At 39.3% G+C, this 17,781-nt stretch overlaps 1 protein-coding gene across 3 annotated transcripts in view; it reads left to right on the top strand.

Moving 5' to 3' along the window:
* Positions 1–6,370: 6,370 nt before the first annotated feature.
* The window catches only part of CDK17 (cyclin dependent kinase 17), a 109,154-nt gene continuing 97,743 nt past the window's right edge, over positions 6,371–17,781 (top strand). The window contains exon 1 of one of the 3 annotated variants that reach the window (XM_081819084.1): positions 6,371–6,938. The gene's annotated coding sequence lies outside the window, so the exon portion shown is untranslated. Of the gene's footprint in view, positions 6,939–7,347; positions 7,551–17,781 lie in introns of those variants that run through there. The other 2 variants (XM_006741892.3, XM_081819083.1) reach the window with 2 other exon arrangements.

Raw genomic sequence — 17,781 nt, 5'->3', positions numbered from 1 at the left:
CATTTCTTTTTATTGCCGAGTCCCATGCTGAGCATTAATATACGGCAATTTGTTTATCCGTTTATTCGTGCATTTCCTGCTCTTCTTGGTTGACCCTGCTCTCCTTACCAAAATTACTTTCTCTGATTTGCAATTTCTGATTACACCCTTTGCATTTACCCAGTTAAGTGGACACCTGTGATTTCGACTGCCCTGAATCCCTTTCCTCTTATATTTGTTAATAGCACCTTCTGTCCCTTGAACAAGTGCATCTCCTCCACTCCAGGTGGTCTACTGGGACTCTTCTGATTAGAGGATGGATACATATGACTGAGGTTGGACCAATAAGAGTCCTTCCTCGGAATTTTCTGAATGGATTGCCTTTCCTTTGGATTAGGCATTATGAGGGCATGGTCCCAGGGATGTCAGTGAGCATGAAAAGAAGCCTGAGGGAATGAGGTTGGCCCACAGACTGAAGCCCACAGATGAGAGACGAAGTGACTGTGTTCTGAGGCAGACTTCCTAGATCCAGCTGATAATAAAGCCTGCTTATCCCCGACAGTCCACATTTTGATTAAGTGGACAGTAAGATTGCCTTCATTTTCTTTTTTTTCTTTTTTGGAGGGAACCTCTCATCCCATATTCTCAGCACATGTGATTCAGGTGAGGCAAACTCCACCTTGGTTTTAAGGGTAGAGCATATGTGGCCCATCACTCAGTTGCCTTGGTCACAGTGACAGTTCATGGATTCAAGCTGGGCTAGTTAGAGCTAATGTTCGTGCTTACTGGGATATTGCTCCCTCTTTTCTGGAAGATTTGAACCAGCAAGTACAGAGCTACAAATATTGCAGCCATCTTTTGACTTAATGGGCAGATGAGCCAGGGCTGCCAAAGGCAGAACCAAAAGGAGAAAAACCAGGTCCCGATGACATTGTGTGGGATGTTGGATAAGATGTCTCTGAAGCCTGCAATACCCCTGGTTTTTGAAGGTCTGTAAACAAAATCCCTTTTCTTTATAAGTTATTTGAGTGGTTATTCATGTCACTTACATGCAATTCTTGAAAGTTACAGTAGAGATGCTTTACGTTCATTATCTCTTTTAATACAACCTGGCAGGTATGTTACTATCCTAACTTTATATATGGGGAAACTCTTAGTTAAGTAACTTACCAGAATCTTACAATGGCAAAACCAGGATGCCCATCCAGTCCAACTATTGCAAAGCTCAGTTCCTATGCTATACTGCTTTGGGGCTGGAACACTGACCTGCTTAGCTTTGTGTTTTTCTCTTCTAGTACATGAAGTTTAACACTGTGAACATCTGTGGCTTCCATATTGCTGAAATAAAAGTATATTTCTAAGACTTAATCCTTCTCTGCGCCTGCTTTTTACCTTTCTTACTGACTTTTTCATTTTTAATTTCTCCTTTTTTTCAATGTTAAATACCAACTATTTGCTCCACTCTCCTCTTCATGGGTGATCCCATGGTCCTGCTGACTTTGGCAAGGCAAAGTTGGTTTACTAACAAACTTGCCCTTCTGAACTCATAGCTAAAGATTAGGATTACATGTACACATCAGTCTGATGAACATTCCTAGGAGCAAATCACTGGGGCAAATTTTGAAGATGACAAAATCATAAGGCCTCTGCTATCCCTCCCTTCTCTCATTCTTTAAAAGGATTCTTTAAAGGATTCTTTAAAAGGATGAAAGGCCAGTGATCATTCTGACAAGCCCCTGAGAAAATGGTTAATTGCCACATCCTCTTTTTAACACCCTTAAGAGGGAAAAAACCTTTACTGCCCTAGCTCCCACTTTTCAACAATATATTTTTTTTTTTAAAGATTTTTTATTTATTTATTTGACAGAGAGAGACACAGTGAGAGAGGGAACACAAGCAGGGGGAGTGGGAGAGGGAGAAGCAGGCTTCCCGTGGAGCAGGGAGCCCGATGCGGGGCTCGATCCCAGGACCTGGGACCATGACCTGAGCCGAAGGCAGACGCTTAACGGCTGAGCCACCCAGGCGCCCCAACAATATTTTTTTTAAAGAAAGAAATTTGTTAAGTCTGAAGATGGCTCCATGTTGTGCTTCATTTTTCAGGAGGCTCAAATCAGCTTTAAATATATTTTATTTGATGAAGAGCCCACCTCGGATCTCTTTCAGGAGGCAGAACATCAATCTAGTTAAGAGCAGTTAATATCACAAGGTTTAAAAAGGAAAGAAAGAAAAACAATTTAATCCCTCCTTAGTCTTTTAATAGAGACTCATGGGGAGCCTTACTGGAAACCTGGAGATTAATACTCCCTAAGCATTTTGTCAACAACTAGAGAACTACTTCATTTTGAAACATAATGTTTGAAAATTATGTCTTCCTTAACTGCCAAGACTGAGTTTGGTTCCTGGATTCATTTCCTTTGTGAGGACACATGACATCACTTTCCTGAAAGCTTTTTATAATGCTCCCTGGACTGCACCAAATTTCTCGGATGTTACCAAGCCTTTACGGATAAATCTAGTACTGCAAATTAGAAATTTTAGATGTAGACAGTAAAGAAATCTCTCTATCCAAATTTGAAACTTGTGTATCTATGGAGATACTTTGATAATGATTTTTAAATAGAGCTGGGTCTGTAAAATCTGTATAGTTAACCTTGAAAATGATGGGTTACAGCTGTATCATTATGCAATGGTATAAAGTTATTTTGCAAAAGTTGGGATGATACAAAATATTTATAAAAAAATAAATGTTAAGGTAAGGCGACCTGTTTTGTTTTCAAAGCAGGTTAAAAAAAATCCTTTGATACTACTCTTTTCTCATCTGCAGTTTCATTTTTACTAAAAGCAAAATTATTTTGCTCAAGAGATATTACGGGGAAGATAGTTAATTGCTGCCCTTAGTTTGATTTGCTTCACTCTTATTGCAAACAAATAGATCTATTATATGGTTCAGCCTAACAAAATAGCACATAAAACCAGACAAAAAGCTTTTCCCCAGTTTGGTAACTTAACTAATTTCTTTGAGAATTTTTTACAGCTAATAATAATTGGAAATGGTTCAGAAATTCAGACATGTGGGAAATTGTTTTTGTAAACAGATGAAGCTGTGACTTGGTGCTGTACAGAGCAGCGGTTCTCAATCAAACTGTACTGTGTAGCAGATTTCTAGAGGACTTAAAACACTTTGCTGGGCTCCATCCCAGAGTTTCTGATTCAACTGGTCTAGAGTAGAACCTGAGAATTTTAATTTCTAAGACATTCCCAGGTGATATTGCTGCTGCCACTGATTCAGGGATCATGGTTTGAGAGCAACTGAAAACAAGCTTCAGTGTCTCTTTTCCGTATCTTATCTGGATATGTTTCACATTTGTTTCCGAGGCTTATGTCATTCCCAAAGTGTGAAGCACAACAAAGATTCTCTGACTACATCCCCTTCTACTCTCTCTGTCCAAAGTTCAATGACCTTCACATTCTCCCCCTGCAAATATCCCCTAATGCTCCAAGAGAGGTTTCCCAAATCGTGCTCATCAGCACATGTGTCCCTCAATATGTTCATATACATCCTGTGATGAAGCCATTCTATGGTCAGAACATTTTGGGATACGCTGGCTTAACTGGAAAGAAAATTACTTTCCAGCTCAGAACTTCTGAGTTTTTAATATGCAAATGTACGTGGTGAATTTCCCAAAGGGAGATGAAGTATGTGGCATTTCCCAAGTGGATTTGATCTTGGAATTCTTCTTCAACCCTCTCTCTCACCATGTGCTAGGGAATGTTTATTAACCATAGTTCGGGAAATTCTTAAGTAATTTTATAATTTATTTTACAAGGTTAGAAAAGTCTATATTACAACTCACGAGAAAAGCCAACTTAGCATGCCAAAAACATTATGGGCAAATTTTAAATCAGTTTAGAAGAGTAACTAAATAAATGTACTCATTATTTTGACTGCACGTGACTTTTTTTTAAATTGTGATAAGATCAGATAACATTTAAGTGTACGTTACAATATTGTTAACTTTAGGCACAATGTTGTACAGCAGATCTCTAGAATTTATTCATCTTGCCTAACTGAAACCTTATACCTGTTGAACATCAACTCTCCATTTCTCCCACTCCTCAGCCCCTAGCACTCACCCTTCTACTTTCTGCTTCTGAGTTTGACTGTTTGGGATACTTCATATAAATGGAATCATGCTGTATTTGTCTTCTGTGATTGGCTTATTTCACTTAGCATAGTTCTCAAGTTTCATCCATGTTTTTGTACCACTTCCCTCTTTTTTACAACTGAATAATATTCCACTGTGTGTATATGCCACATTTTCTTTTTTCATGTGACCTTTTTGTGATCAAATAACCTACTGAGGGATATAAAGAAAGAACCCAAGGCTTTTAGCTTCTGCTGCTCATCAGGTTTTTCTGGACCTCATCCCCTAAGTCCTGTTCCTCTTGCCCAATTTCTTTTCCATTATTTTTTCATTTTCTTCTGTATATTTCTCATGATTATAAGTTCTTAGGAATTCCTTAAATGAGTTACATGTTTATTGCTTGTTTCTACCACTAGAAAACAGTTCCATGAGGGCAATATCTTATCTGTTTTATTCACGTTTATATTTTCAGTGCTAGAACAGTGCCTGGCACATCATATGCAGTCAGGAAATATTTTTTGATGTAAAGAATAAGTAAATCAATACAATCATTATCTCAGTTTTAATTATGAAATATTTGTTATGGTAATAAAAGATATAGGAAGAAGAAAGGGTGCTCTTCAGCAGCTTTAGATGAAGTAATTAGGACAATCTTTCGATTTCTAATGGAGTAATTCCAATCTAATAATTTATAAGGGGAATTATTGATGTGGAACTCAGGATGTCCTTTTGTAGACTCACTTTTATTATGATTTTTAATATTTACTAAGGGACCAAAAAAGGACAATTATTTTTTTAAATAAGACAAGTTTGTGAAAAATGCTTGGCATGTAAGTAGGCCTTATATAAATACCAATTTTTCTAACTCTCTAAAAGACCTCTAAAAATGATGCTATCTAAAACTGATGTTATATTTTTGGTATGTTACAAAATTCTCTGACTTGGACAAATTGAAAGAGCATCATTAACAGTATTTTTTTTTTAAAGTACACTTGTTCTAAAGGAAAGGTTGTGTTCTATATTTGCATTCGCATAGGAACGATAAGCAAGTGTAAAATATGTGCAGAGCATAAATGTTGCTAATTTATGGATCCTGGTAATTTTAGAGACATGGGAGAAGTCTGATTGAAATGTATGATTTTTGTTGGATATTACAGTAGATACATTCAACTTTTCCCAACAAAATAAGAGAAAGAAGTCAGGAGGCATTGTTTTTAGAGGGAAAGGATTCATCCAGGAATCCAAGAAGATAATTATCAGAAGTCCTTAGGACATAATGTGATTTGAAATTGCATTAAAAACTTACAAAGTCTATTTCTGAGTATTGAAATGGAAAAATATTTATATCTCACTTTAGCAGATTTTTATGTGGTTTAAAATTTTTTCTTGTTTAGGTTGTCACATCCGGTCCCCATTCTTGTCTTTTCTATTCTCTCGTTATCTCCCTCTAGGGGTTTGTTTTTACTTTCTGCTTTTATCCTTATTAGTGGGGAAAAAAAAAATGGGTCAGTATTACTTTAGTTTGTCTTCACTTTCACTCTGCTGTTCATTCCTGAACCAGCTTTTAGCCTCTGGGAAAGAACAAAGTAAAAATATTTACAGAAACTGGGCCAACCTCTTGGCGCCCCGTCTCCCCAAGAAAACAAAACCTAACCAAGGGCAACAGTAGTTCCTCTCTGTTCTCCTATAGCACCTTTTATTTCCTTTCTCATAAAGCTCAGAATTTTCTTATAACTGCTTACTGAATATCTTTCATCCTAGCTAGACTCAGTCCTTTGAGGACCTGGTGTATTGCCAAGAACACAATATAAAGAAATTAAATGAATAAATGCCGCGTGCGTGAATGACTGCTGCACAGCTACCCCCTCCACCCATAATAAAGGAGAAAAGTTGCAAACAACATGCTCATCAACTCTCTAGAAAACCAGTAGAGAACTGCGGCATTGGTGTCTTAATTATATAATTACTTGGATAATTTAAGCAAGAGTTTTGTTTTGTTGGGGGGTGGGAGAAAGATGAAGGGGCTGAATTACCCAGGTAATTTCTTTCCCAGTCGCTGTGGAGTGGCCCTACCAAACCGTCTCCACCTGCTCACCTTCCTACCCTCAGAGAGAAGGAGGCCCCCACCTCGGGGCGGGGGATTTCCCGGGGATACCCCGCCCCTCCCTCTAGGCCCCGCCCCTGGACCGCCCGCTCCGCCCCGCTGCCGCCGCCAGCAGGGGTCGCGCTGCCCGCGGCGAGCTGCTCAGGCAGGGGTGGGGGAAGCTTCCGCGGCGGGTCGCTTTTCTCTGCTGCTGCTGGTTGGATCGTTTCAATAAAAGTCTTTTTTCTCGCTCGCTCGCTCTCCTCCGGGGAACAGGCGGAGGCGTCAATCCGCAGCCGCCGAGTGAGAAAGCGACGCACACGCAGCGAACGAAAGCGCTCGCCCGCCGTCTCCTGAGCTCTTCACGGTCCGGCAGCAGAGAAGAAGGAGCCCTCGTCCGAGCGGGCCGCCTCGGCCGGGCGTCGGCACCTCTCTGGCAGTCTCGCTCCCTCCCGGGCTCCTCCGAGGGGATTAGTGGGCTGCCCTCGCGGCTCGGCGGCCCGGGAGCCATGTTGTCCGGGGGGCTTGGCAACGCGTGAGGAACCCTCGGCCCCTCCCGAAAGCTCCGGACCCTAGGCGAGAGCCGGAAGGCGGCAGCGGAGGCCTGCGCCTCGGAGGCGCCGTGGGTCTGCCAGCCGCTGGGACCTGGACCTGCATCCGGTCGCCGCGGGCGTCGGCGGAGCCGCTTACCCTCCGCGCCTCGCCTAGCGACGCGGCCCCCGCACTTGCTGGTGAGTTGGCGGCTGGCGGGGCTTTTCCCGCTGCCCGGCGGACCCCGAGCCGAGGGGGCGGGAGGGTGCTTGGGACGGAGGGTCGGGGCGGGCGGCTATTGGGGGCGCAGGAGGCTCAGGCCCGGCCGGGAAGTTAAGAGAGGGAGGCGCGGCCAGGGGAGCTCCGAGTGCCTGTCGCCCCTCTGGTCCAGCGCGAACCCTGGGTCGCGGAGGCATTTCCGGGGGTGGGGTGGGGTGCGGTAGCTGACGGGCTCCTTCGCGGGGGGCGCCTGCAGTCGCCGCCGCCTCCGGTGCTTGCTGCCCATTTGGTCTCCGGGGGAGGCCGGTCTCCCCGCGAGGCCCGCAAGGGAGGAGGCAGAAAGTCCCCCGAGACACAAAGATTCCCCTCGGCGGGGGTGGAGCCGCAGGCGCGGGCGGCTGAGGGGAAGGAAGGGCGCGAGTCCGCGGGAGGTGGGCGAGGAGGCGGTGGCGGCCGCGGCGCTTCCAGCTCCTTGGAGACGCCAGGGGTGTGAGCGGGTGGCGAGCGCCGAGGAGGAGGAGAAGCCCTCGCGTGGGGAGCCGGCCGAGACAAAGATCACCGCAGCCTCCTGCTGGCGGGTCACACCCCTGCGTGTGGGTCAAGGGCTGAGGTGGAGGGAGTGTGGGAAACCCAAAGAGCCGATGGGGGGCGGGGGGGAAATGGGGAGCTGCCAAGTATTGTCGTCTCCGTTGCAGTTGCTTTTCTCAGCATTTTTGTGCCCGATGCTTTTGCTCCCCAACTCAGCTGGATAGCTCCAGATTCCCTGCCTCCTGTCACCCCCTCACTGCCACATTGACTCTCTCGTGGTTTTCCCCTCATTCTTTTCACTTTTCACCCACTCCTTTTCGGGTAAGCAGTATTTTGCCTTCAGCTTGGGGGAACGTTTGCTAATGACAGGATGCCTGAGCTTGTTCTGACCCTGAACTGCCTTGAACTCCTCTCTCTTCCTCCCACCCTTTCCTTTCTGGGATCTTATAATGTCACATGGCCACTAACAATTAGCTTTTCTTCAAAAATGGCAAAAGCATAGCTGAAATCCGTGGCGCTCCTCCTTTATATTGATTCGTCCACTAAAGACACGTCGGTGGTTATGCTTTATCATCTCTTAGCCAAATAAATTTTCTAGATAACAAAAGTGGCAAATTTTTTTCGAGTCTTGGCTCTTCCTAGGGTCAGCAAAGTGTGTTCCTGGCAGCCAGACCTTCTGTCACTTATCAGGAAATGCTTGACTTAGACACAATTCTTTCCTCAAACTTTGCTGATTCTTTCTTGAGTCTTTGTTGAGGGATTTCTTTTAAAAGGCGCTTGTGTAAGAAGGTCAAAGTAACAAATTTGAGTTACTGTATTTTAGACTTGTTAACCATTGGGCAGAAGAAAATGAATGGGATTTTAAGATCTTTTGATGCCTTGAGTCAACGAAAGCCTCCGTTGAAGCTAGAAATAAGGTTCGATGAAATTTTAAGAAAAAAATTCGCTAGCCGTAGTATCATTGGTTTTTTTGTTAATGAAGTCATATCAGTCTTTGTAATTCTAACATCTGCATACTTCCATAAACAACGGTTGTAACAAAAGAAAAAATGTGGCTGTATTTAAGGAATAGTCTTTTTATTGCGGAGAATTTTGGCATATAAAAGCGTTACTCTTTTATCTGGTGGACTGTCTCATAGGCCAGAAACACTAACAGTTTGAATGCTGGACTTCAAAGAAAATAGCTGTCTTTGAATTTAAGCTGTTTTAAAATATTTTTTACAGCAAAAATAGACATTGAATTATGAATGGAAAGAAATTAAAAGTAAAGCCTGTTTGATATAGCAAAGTTACTATTGATACCATTCTCGCAACAGTCATATCTTGCTGCCATTAAAATGTTGACGCTATAAAAATTGTAAAAGGTGTTTCAGTCTAGGGACCAGTATCTGAATTGTGGGACTCCCTACCCCACTCTCACCACTTAACACTTTTCAGATATCTTTGTCAAATTAACAGTTCATATCATTAGTAATCAATGTTTTATGTAACAGTTATCAAAAGGCCAAAAGGAAGGTACAATGTTTTTTCTTTCTGCATATTTATTAGTATTTAATTAGATTATTGACGTTTAATTCTTGGAAGTCTAAAAAGTTACTGAAGATTTCTGGGTGGTGGGATTCATGGATGAATAAAAATACAGTTCTGTATTTTCCAAATTTTTACATTCATTTTCAATCAGAAAAAAAGTGTATGAAGTATGAAGCCTTGTTAATAACCTAATTTTCCTATTGCTAGAAGAAACTAATATAAAATAGTTTATTTTCATCCTTGAACTAAGGCCCGATAAAGTCACAGTGTTAGTTATTTGAAATAGTGCAGCCTGCCAGATGTGCTCTGGTTACCTGAAGGGAGAAAGATACATAGTCAGGAAAGATGAAAGTGGAAGAATTGATTCCGTGTATGGTAGCGATCCAATATATGGTGGTAGCTTTGTATATCAGTAATCTTGTTCTAATAAGTCATTTGTTTTACAAAAAATAGAAAAATTAAATTTTATTTTCTGTAGTGCAGAATAGTTGTGTTGACTAAACAGATTTTAATGTATATAGTTTTCAGATATTGCTCCAGTTCTATGATTATGCTGGAAAGAGATTTCCACCAAATTATTTTATATAAAATAATTTACTCTGTTGAGGCTTTTGTTTTTCCCATTATTTTCAGCAGTATTTCTCTTCTTTCTCTTTATTTGTGAAATAGTACTAAAGAACTGCAACTATTGTGAGTAGTAGAAACTATAATGGCAACTGAGGAAGATATTCAGAAGTGAAGATGATTTCCTTTAATATTAGGAAAAATTATCTGTGAACACAAAATTTTTTCCCTGCTATTTTCTTTGTTATTGTCTAATAGTGCTGAATATTTATAAGGCATTACATTTTGAATCTTTATTACTGTTCTCTAATCTTTATAAAGATTGCAGTATCATGTCATGGCATTTTTTTTTTAATAGCTTTTATACTTCCACGGAGGATAATTACTTAGCGAATGTGTTGCTGTGTTGTAGAAAAAGGACGTTATGTTAAATTCAGCTTGTAAAAATACTCATTAGAGTATTTTATCCATTTTAAAAATTGCCTCCTTTTATATATGTGAAGGAAGACTGGTTTTAGGTTCTTTGAATTTTGAATGTGTAATTTTTGCTTAAACTTTTAAATGGGAAAGTTATTTAAAGTGCATTTTATAAACTGATATGGCATTTTGTGTTTTAAATGATGAAGATAAAATAGGCTTATGGCATTTAAAATTACGCTTTATATAGTACTTGTGAGGTTAAAAAATTGACTAAATAGGAAACTTGGTATAGTTGACTAGCATTCAACCTACAGTGTTGGCAATTTCTTTGAACTGGAGGGAGGACCTTTCTTTTTTATTTTTATGAGATATTTACAATATTAAGCCAAGAATTCTTACTGTCATTAGTGGATTCTTTGTCATTATTTTGCTCCCAGCCTTTTTAGTTGATAGCTACTTGCATATCTGCAAAATACTGACCTGGAAAGAGTAATTGCCAGGCGCCAGGAAAATGTATTGAATGTATGAGTGTGGCTTACCTTTCCTAGCCTGTTTCCTCTCTCTGTTGGCCAACTTGGAAAACCAGTAAATAGCTACCAATAAATCTAATGGGGGGGGGGTGTCTCCTATAAATAACGTTCTGCAGTAACATGATAATACTGTACGTGAGGAGGTAGATTTACAAATCCGTGGCATATTGGGATGAATGAAAATTATCTTGCTCTCCAAAGTCTCCTTTTAAAATTACTCTTTGAGGGCGCCTGGGTGGCTCAGATGGTTAAGTGTCTGCCTTCGGCTCAGGTCCTGATCCCAGGGTCCTGGGATCGAGCCCTACATCGGGCTCCCTGCTCCTTGGGAGCCTGCTTCTCCCTCTGCCTCTCTCTCTCTCTCTGTCTCTCATGAATAAATAAATAAAATCTTAAAAAAAATAATAAAAAAATTATTTTTTGATATAAACGTGTGAAAGAAATTAAACTTATTTCTTTTGCTAGGTGTACCATGTCAGGTGTTACTTTGTTAAATCCTCATAGTAAGCCCATCATCTAAGTATTGTGCCTATTTTTCAAATAAAGACACAGATGCCTTAGATTAATTATCTCTTAGGTTCTACCTCTATGGTGAAGCTGGGGTTCCAGTTTTGGTGTTCAAACCATTTTATTACAACACTGCCATGGGGATGTGATGTTAAAAGGTTCATGTTAAGTGCCTGCTGTAGCAAGAACTAAAAAGTGGTAAATTAAAAAGCTCATCAAAATTAGATTTAAATTCCATTGAATTAGTTTTACTGCACACAAAAAAATTGATCTGTACAAAATGTGTAAGAGAGGACATATTTATAGCTCAGTGAATTAAAGGTACTAAAAAGATACTGAAAATGTAGATTTATTTTTAATCATGGATTTATCAATCAGTTTGGGCACAACGTAAAATGAATATAGGTACTGAAAAGCAAAAATAATTATACTGTATATTTACTCTCATTATTACCTTCATGTTTACTTACTCATTTTGATTTTACATGTGTTAAAATTAGTTTGCATTACGCATATGCCATAAAAGAGAAGACAGTGCAGATGCATGTTGCATAGGTTGCTTCCCTATTAGGTGAGAATTTGCCTTAAGGTAGATAAATTTTCTATCTATATCTGTACACAGGTAAATACGTATTGGTTTTTGGTTTTGGTATTGTTTAAGGAAAGCATAAATTTTGATCCTGTGTTTTTATTGTAGCTGTATACCACCAAAAATGGAAATATCAGATCAGATAATACATTTTTGGCAATAACTTTTTACACTGAAAGCCACCCCTTACGATGAAAATATTGCAGATTAGTATTGTTGATATATATCCTATCTCTTATTCCACTTGAAGCATAGAAACTTACTTGACCTCAAGGTAGTCCGCTAAAGTGGAAAAACAAAGATTTGCTTTGTTTTGTTGTCGCAAAAGTTAATTTAAAAAAGGTTTTTGTCAGTGGGTTTTATTTATTTATTATTATTATTTTTTAATGTAGGCTTTATATCCAACATGGGGCTGGAAATCACAACCCTGAGATCAAGAGTCACATATTCTGTACCAAATGAGCCACGCTTGTGTCCCTTGTCAACCTTTTAATAGCACATCCTTGTTTCTTTTTTAAATTTTTTTATTTATTTTTTTTTTAAGATTTTATTTATTTGACAGAGAGAGACAGAGCGAGAGAGGGAACACAAGCAGGGGGAGTGGGAGAGGGAGAAGCAGGCTTCCCGCGGAGCAGGGAACCTGATGCGGGGCTCGGTCCCAGGACTCTGGGATCATGACCTGAGCCGAAGGCAGACGCTTAACGACTGAGCCACCCAGGCGCCCCTCCTTGTTTCTTTTTATGCACGTGTTAGTGTAAATACTTTCAAGAATACTCTAAATTTTATATGCATATTTGTAAACAGTGGGAAAAGGACCCAAGAATAATTTCACTATATTCTAGGTTAGTTACTAACTCACTTTGGTCTTCTCAAACATATATTTAGTCCTTCTATTCTTATAATTGATGGTTAATATTTGTTAATAGTATGAGCTAATGTTAAAGCTTGGTAAAAATTAATATTTATGAAAAATCAAGTAACAGCATTGAAGCTCTTATTACTCCAAATTTAGAGGCATTATCCTTTAAATTAGCTAATATGTAAAAAAAAAACAAAACAGCTAATATGTACTTTTAAGTATTATGTTTAAAATAAACCTTTTTTGGGACGCCTGGGTGGCTCAGTCGTTAAGCGTCTGCCTTCGGCTCAGGTCATAATCCTGGGATCCTGGGATCGAGCCCCACATCTGGCTCCCTGCTCAGCGGGAAGCCTGCTTCTCCCTCTCCCACTCCCCCTGCTTGTGTTCCCTCTCTCGCTGTGTCTCTATCAGATAAATAAATAAAATATTTAAAAAAATAATAATAAACCTTTTTTGTAATTCCAGATCTTAATGTTTTATTGTACTGCTGTTTCTGGCGGGAAGGAAGCTTTTTATTTATTTATTTATTTTTAGATTTTATTTATTTATTTGAGAGAGAGAGACTGAGAGAGAGAGAGCATGAAAGGGGGGAGGGTCGGAGGGAGAAGCAGACTCCCTGCCGAGCAGGGAGCCCGATGCGGGACTCGATCCAGGGACTCCAGGATCATGACCTGAGCTGAAGGCAGTCGCTCAACCAACTGAGCCACCCAGGCGCCCGGGAAGGAAGCTTTTTATTGATTTTTGAAGTAAATTTTGGATTCCTTAAGCAGCCTTTACCCCCTTGAGCCAGTCTTAATGAAAAAAAAAATTTTTTTTTGTTTGAGAGAGTGAGGAGGGGGAAGGGTGAGGGGGTGGTGCTGAGGGAGAGGGAGAGAGAGAATCCCAAGCAGGCTCCATCCTCATTGCAGAGCCCCAGGAGCCTCACGTGGGGCTCCATCCCACCACACTGAGATCACAACCTGAGCCTAAATCAGGAGTCCATTGCTTAACCGACTGAGCCACCCAGGCACCTCTTACTGAAATACTTTTAAGAAATGATCCTTTATGACTTTATTATGCTTAATATATTGGTTTTTCAATTTAGCGGTATTTATAATCAGTATTTTTAAAGCATTTGGTGTGTCCTAGGCATTGTGTTAGTCATTGTATATGGTATACAATGAGGTGGTATTGTGAGGTAGTTTTGTGACATGTGAAATAACAGCAACGCTAATTGACTGGAATATTCTGCTCTTGACCCTGTTCTCATGTTTTACATGTTCCGTGGACAATCTCATCTATATTTAGTGCTTTTTTTTATTACCTATATATTGAAGGTCTCTACATCTTTGTTTCTAATCCAGACCTCTTCCTGAATTCCTTCTAGCTACCTCCCAGCTATTGCCTCTTAGTGCTTCTTTATCAGAGCTGACTTTTTTTTATCCCCTACCTCCATTCCCAACCAACGGTAACGCACCACCATCAGCCTAGACACTAAAGCCAAAATCTTTGGCAGATTATCTTTTCTATTATGCTCTACTCCCCTAGTCCAGTCTGTCACACCAAGTTTTGTTAATTTTATTTCCTAAATATCCTTTAGATTTATCTTTTCCTGTTGTTGCTTTCATATGTCAGGGTTTTGGAATGCCTGATCTGAATTACTATGTCTAATTTTGCCCATTTTAATCTAGCAGTTACTCATTCTTTACATTTGTATATGTTTTTTTATCCTTCCTTCCCTTCCTTCCGTCTGTCTGTCCATCCACGTATCCATGTCTAAAGTGCGCTTGTCTGTTCTATACTAGCATTTATGGTCAGTGCTAGGATATAAAGATGAGGAAACTGGTGTATTAGTGCTGTGACACTTGAGAGAAATTCTCATTTTTGAGGACAAATGTCACTTCCTTTGAAGTCATCTTTGATCTACTCTGGTGGAGTTACGGTGATTCTACTATAGCATTTATGTTTACCATAGTACTTAACACATTGTTTTGTAATTAATTATTTATAAATCTCTCTCCTTTCTGGTTGGCTTTGTGCTCCAGAGGGACCATGCTTTTTTGGTATTCCCTCCAAATTAGGTATTGCTTAATGGAATGAGGAAGTGATGGGATTAGGAACTGATAAATTAGGGTCAAATTAGTCATCGAGTGAAAGAGTCAAGAGTCAGTTCTGATAAAGGAGAAAATAAAAAGTCATCAAAAGTTTGGAGTTTTATTTATTTATTTATTTATTTTAAAGATTTTATTTATTTATTTGACAGAGAGAGAGACAGCGAGAGAGGGAACACAAGAAGGGGGAGTGGGAGAGGGAGAAGCAGGCTTCCCGCCGAGCAGGGAGCCCGATGCGGGGCTCGATCCCAGGACCCTGGGATCATGACCTGAGCCGAAGGCAGACGCTTAACGACTGAGCCACCCAGGCGCCCCAAAAGTTTTGAGTTTTATTGTTACATGTAGGTGGTATTTGTGTGTGAGCAATCTGGAAGCGGTTTGTAGGCCAACTTGGAGAGGCAGTAACTTGGCATTATTGGGCCTTTTTAATTTCATGTGAATTGTACTAACTTGTTATCTTAGACAAATTGGAAATATAAAATTACAATATTTATATGTAAATAAAATGCCTGTTTCAGAAGATCTGAAAACTTTGGTCAATATCAAGAGTAAAATTTGGTTTAGCTGATAAAATTTCATCCTTAATGAAATTGAGCTCTGTAGCTGTGTAGTACTAGAGTTAAATGCATTTACTGAAGTAAAGTACAAAATTGCATCCAAAAGGATAGAACAGTGCATTTATTGTCATCCCTCTTACCCTGATAGTTTATGTATACAGTTGACCAGGAATTTTGTTTTCATTGGGATTACTGTAATTAAATAAAAACTGCCTTATGGTCTACTTTTACAATTTAAAGACATTTTATTGATTTTTTAAAATTAAATTATACCTCTGTTATAGTAGTTACAGTGTAAGAACTGATTTATTTTAGAAATCAGAGATTATGGCTTGATGACATCTTGCGATGTGACATCTAAAAATTAATTTTTCACAATTTGTAAGATTCCGTGCCTTTTCATATTTCTCGACTTATTATATGGTCTTAAAACATTAAAACATTTTATATCAGCTACATTTTCATGATCATGATTTTTTTTACCTGACATTTTATCATTTTAGGAACAGTGGAGTCAGCACTGTATTTTGCAGTAGATTTTTTTGCCCATAAATTTTTTTTTAATTAAAAAAAAATTTTTTTAAAGTAAGTTCTAACACCCAGTGTAGGGCCTGAGATCAAGAGTTGCATACTCTACTGACCAGGTGCCTCCGCCATAAATTCTTGAGCATAGATTTTTCCCTTCTTTCTCCAAATATTCTTATTTACATTTCTGTTCTCCTCTAATCCCTTTTCTTCCCAAGAAACTATAAAGTGGTTGACAATTTTTTTATTTTATGTAGAATTTTTTGGAAAAAAATCTGAACTCTCATTTTTATTATATGTAGTTAGAATTGGTTATATGTGTTCATTTTTTTTCCATAAAGAAACTACTTCAGTAGTAACTAATAATCATGTGATCTTGAGCTCGTTACTTAAACTCTTAAGGGTCAATTTCTTCTGTAAAATTGGGAAATGCTGGAACCTTCTTCATGGGGTTGTGGGAATTAAATGATATGTGTAAAGCACTTTGCAAAGTACCTTGAACTTAGCACTCACAGCTGGCAATTTTTTTTTTATATTACTCTTTGATATAATAGGAAGAATTATTGGTAGTGGTACTAGAAATGTTTTGCTGATCTATCCCTTCAGGTTGATTCCTTCAGGTTAAATAAGTGATTCACAAGGACAGTTGAATCAAAATCATCGCTTTTCCTTAGGACCATCCACATTTTTCTTGAAACCATTTGCCCTGTTGCCCTTCTTTAGACCTATGCTATACTGCTTGTTTGACATCTTAACAGTCTAGACTATTTGCTTTCCTTGTTAATGACTTTTATGTGTGACTCAGGTATTCTGAAGTCAAAATAGAGTAATCAGTCATATAGCTTATCCATCAAAAAAAGAAAATGGTTTTGCATTTTATTTTTTGTCATAAAGTTTGCTTGGGTATATACTATTTATTATTTTAGGTTTTTATTATCTTATGTTCTTCTAGGTCAGTGGCCTTAACCTGAACTTCAGAAGCACTCTTGTGATATAAAAAAATAAACAAAAACCAGTTAGATGCCTCCGTGTGTGTATGTGTGTGCGTGATGTAAAATCTGAAGCTCTGTCCCAGAACAACGGAAGTGGAATCTCTGAGCTTGGTTTTTAAAATATTAAAGGTGGGGCGCCTGGGTGAGGCTCAGTTGGTTAAACCTCTGCCTTTGGCTTGGGTCATGATCCCATGGTCCTGGGATCGAGTTCTGCATTAGGCTCGCTGCTCAGCAGGGAGTTGGCTTCTCCCTGCTTGTGCTTGCTCTGTCTCTCTCTCTCTCTCTCAAATAATAAAATAAAATGTTAAAGGCAATGTTTAGAAATACTGTTTTAAGGTTTAGCACAGTGTTAAAGGGAGCAACCACTCATATAAATTAAATTTAAAGTAAAGGCAAAGTGATTAAAACTTTACATCATTGCATCTTATTTTTTCTCTTTTTATTCTTTTGAATTTTGTAGTTTTATGTCTTGGGGGTTTTCTTTATGTATAGAAGTCCTATGTTCCAATTATTTTATTTATTTTTTATCCTTTTAGTATCTTTTTGTTTTGCTTTTTTAGTTTGTTTTGTTAAAAGGTAAACTGAGGCATGTTAAAATTGTTTTTTTTTCCAAAGTTTAATGAGCATATACATTGATTGAATCAGGGAGCACCAAGTCAAAGGTTTTTACCTGTCCACCAACAGGAGCTCGGAGAGGGGGGAGGTTTTTATAGAGAAGACACAGAAGCAAAGGGAATTATTTGATTGGTGATAGTTTAAGCATTTGCCTTATTTGGAAAGCCTAGTTGGCTGTTTGTCATTGGTTGTTCTTAAGTTTTGTTTTCTCAGATTCTTGTGCAGTGACTCTGGCTTAGGTTTTGGTTTGCTTACCTAGGGTACCAAGGCATTGGAACCACTTTAGTCTAATGGCCTTCTTATTTAATACTTGAACAATTTCTTTGAGTGTCTTATTATTTTCTATCTGTACAGTCTCAATTATTATTTTTTAAATATTATATTTGTGAGAGAGGGAGAGAGAGACAGAGCACAAGCAGGGACAGGGCAGAGGGAGAGGGAAAACAGACTCCCCACTGAGCAGGGAGCCTGACATGGGACTGGAGCCCAACATGGGACTCGATCCCAGGACCCTGGGATCA

The sequence above is a fragment of the Leptonychotes weddellii genome, chromosome 5 (genome assembly GCF_054177405.1).
Source record: "Leptonychotes weddellii isolate Sample4059 chromosome 5, ASM5417740v2, whole genome shotgun sequence".
Classification (NCBI taxonomy): domain Eukaryota; kingdom Metazoa; phylum Chordata; class Mammalia; order Carnivora; family Phocidae; genus Leptonychotes; species Leptonychotes weddellii.
The sequence above is the reverse complement of the archived record's forward strand: the minus strand, read 5'-3'. Positions and strand labels throughout refer to the sequence as shown.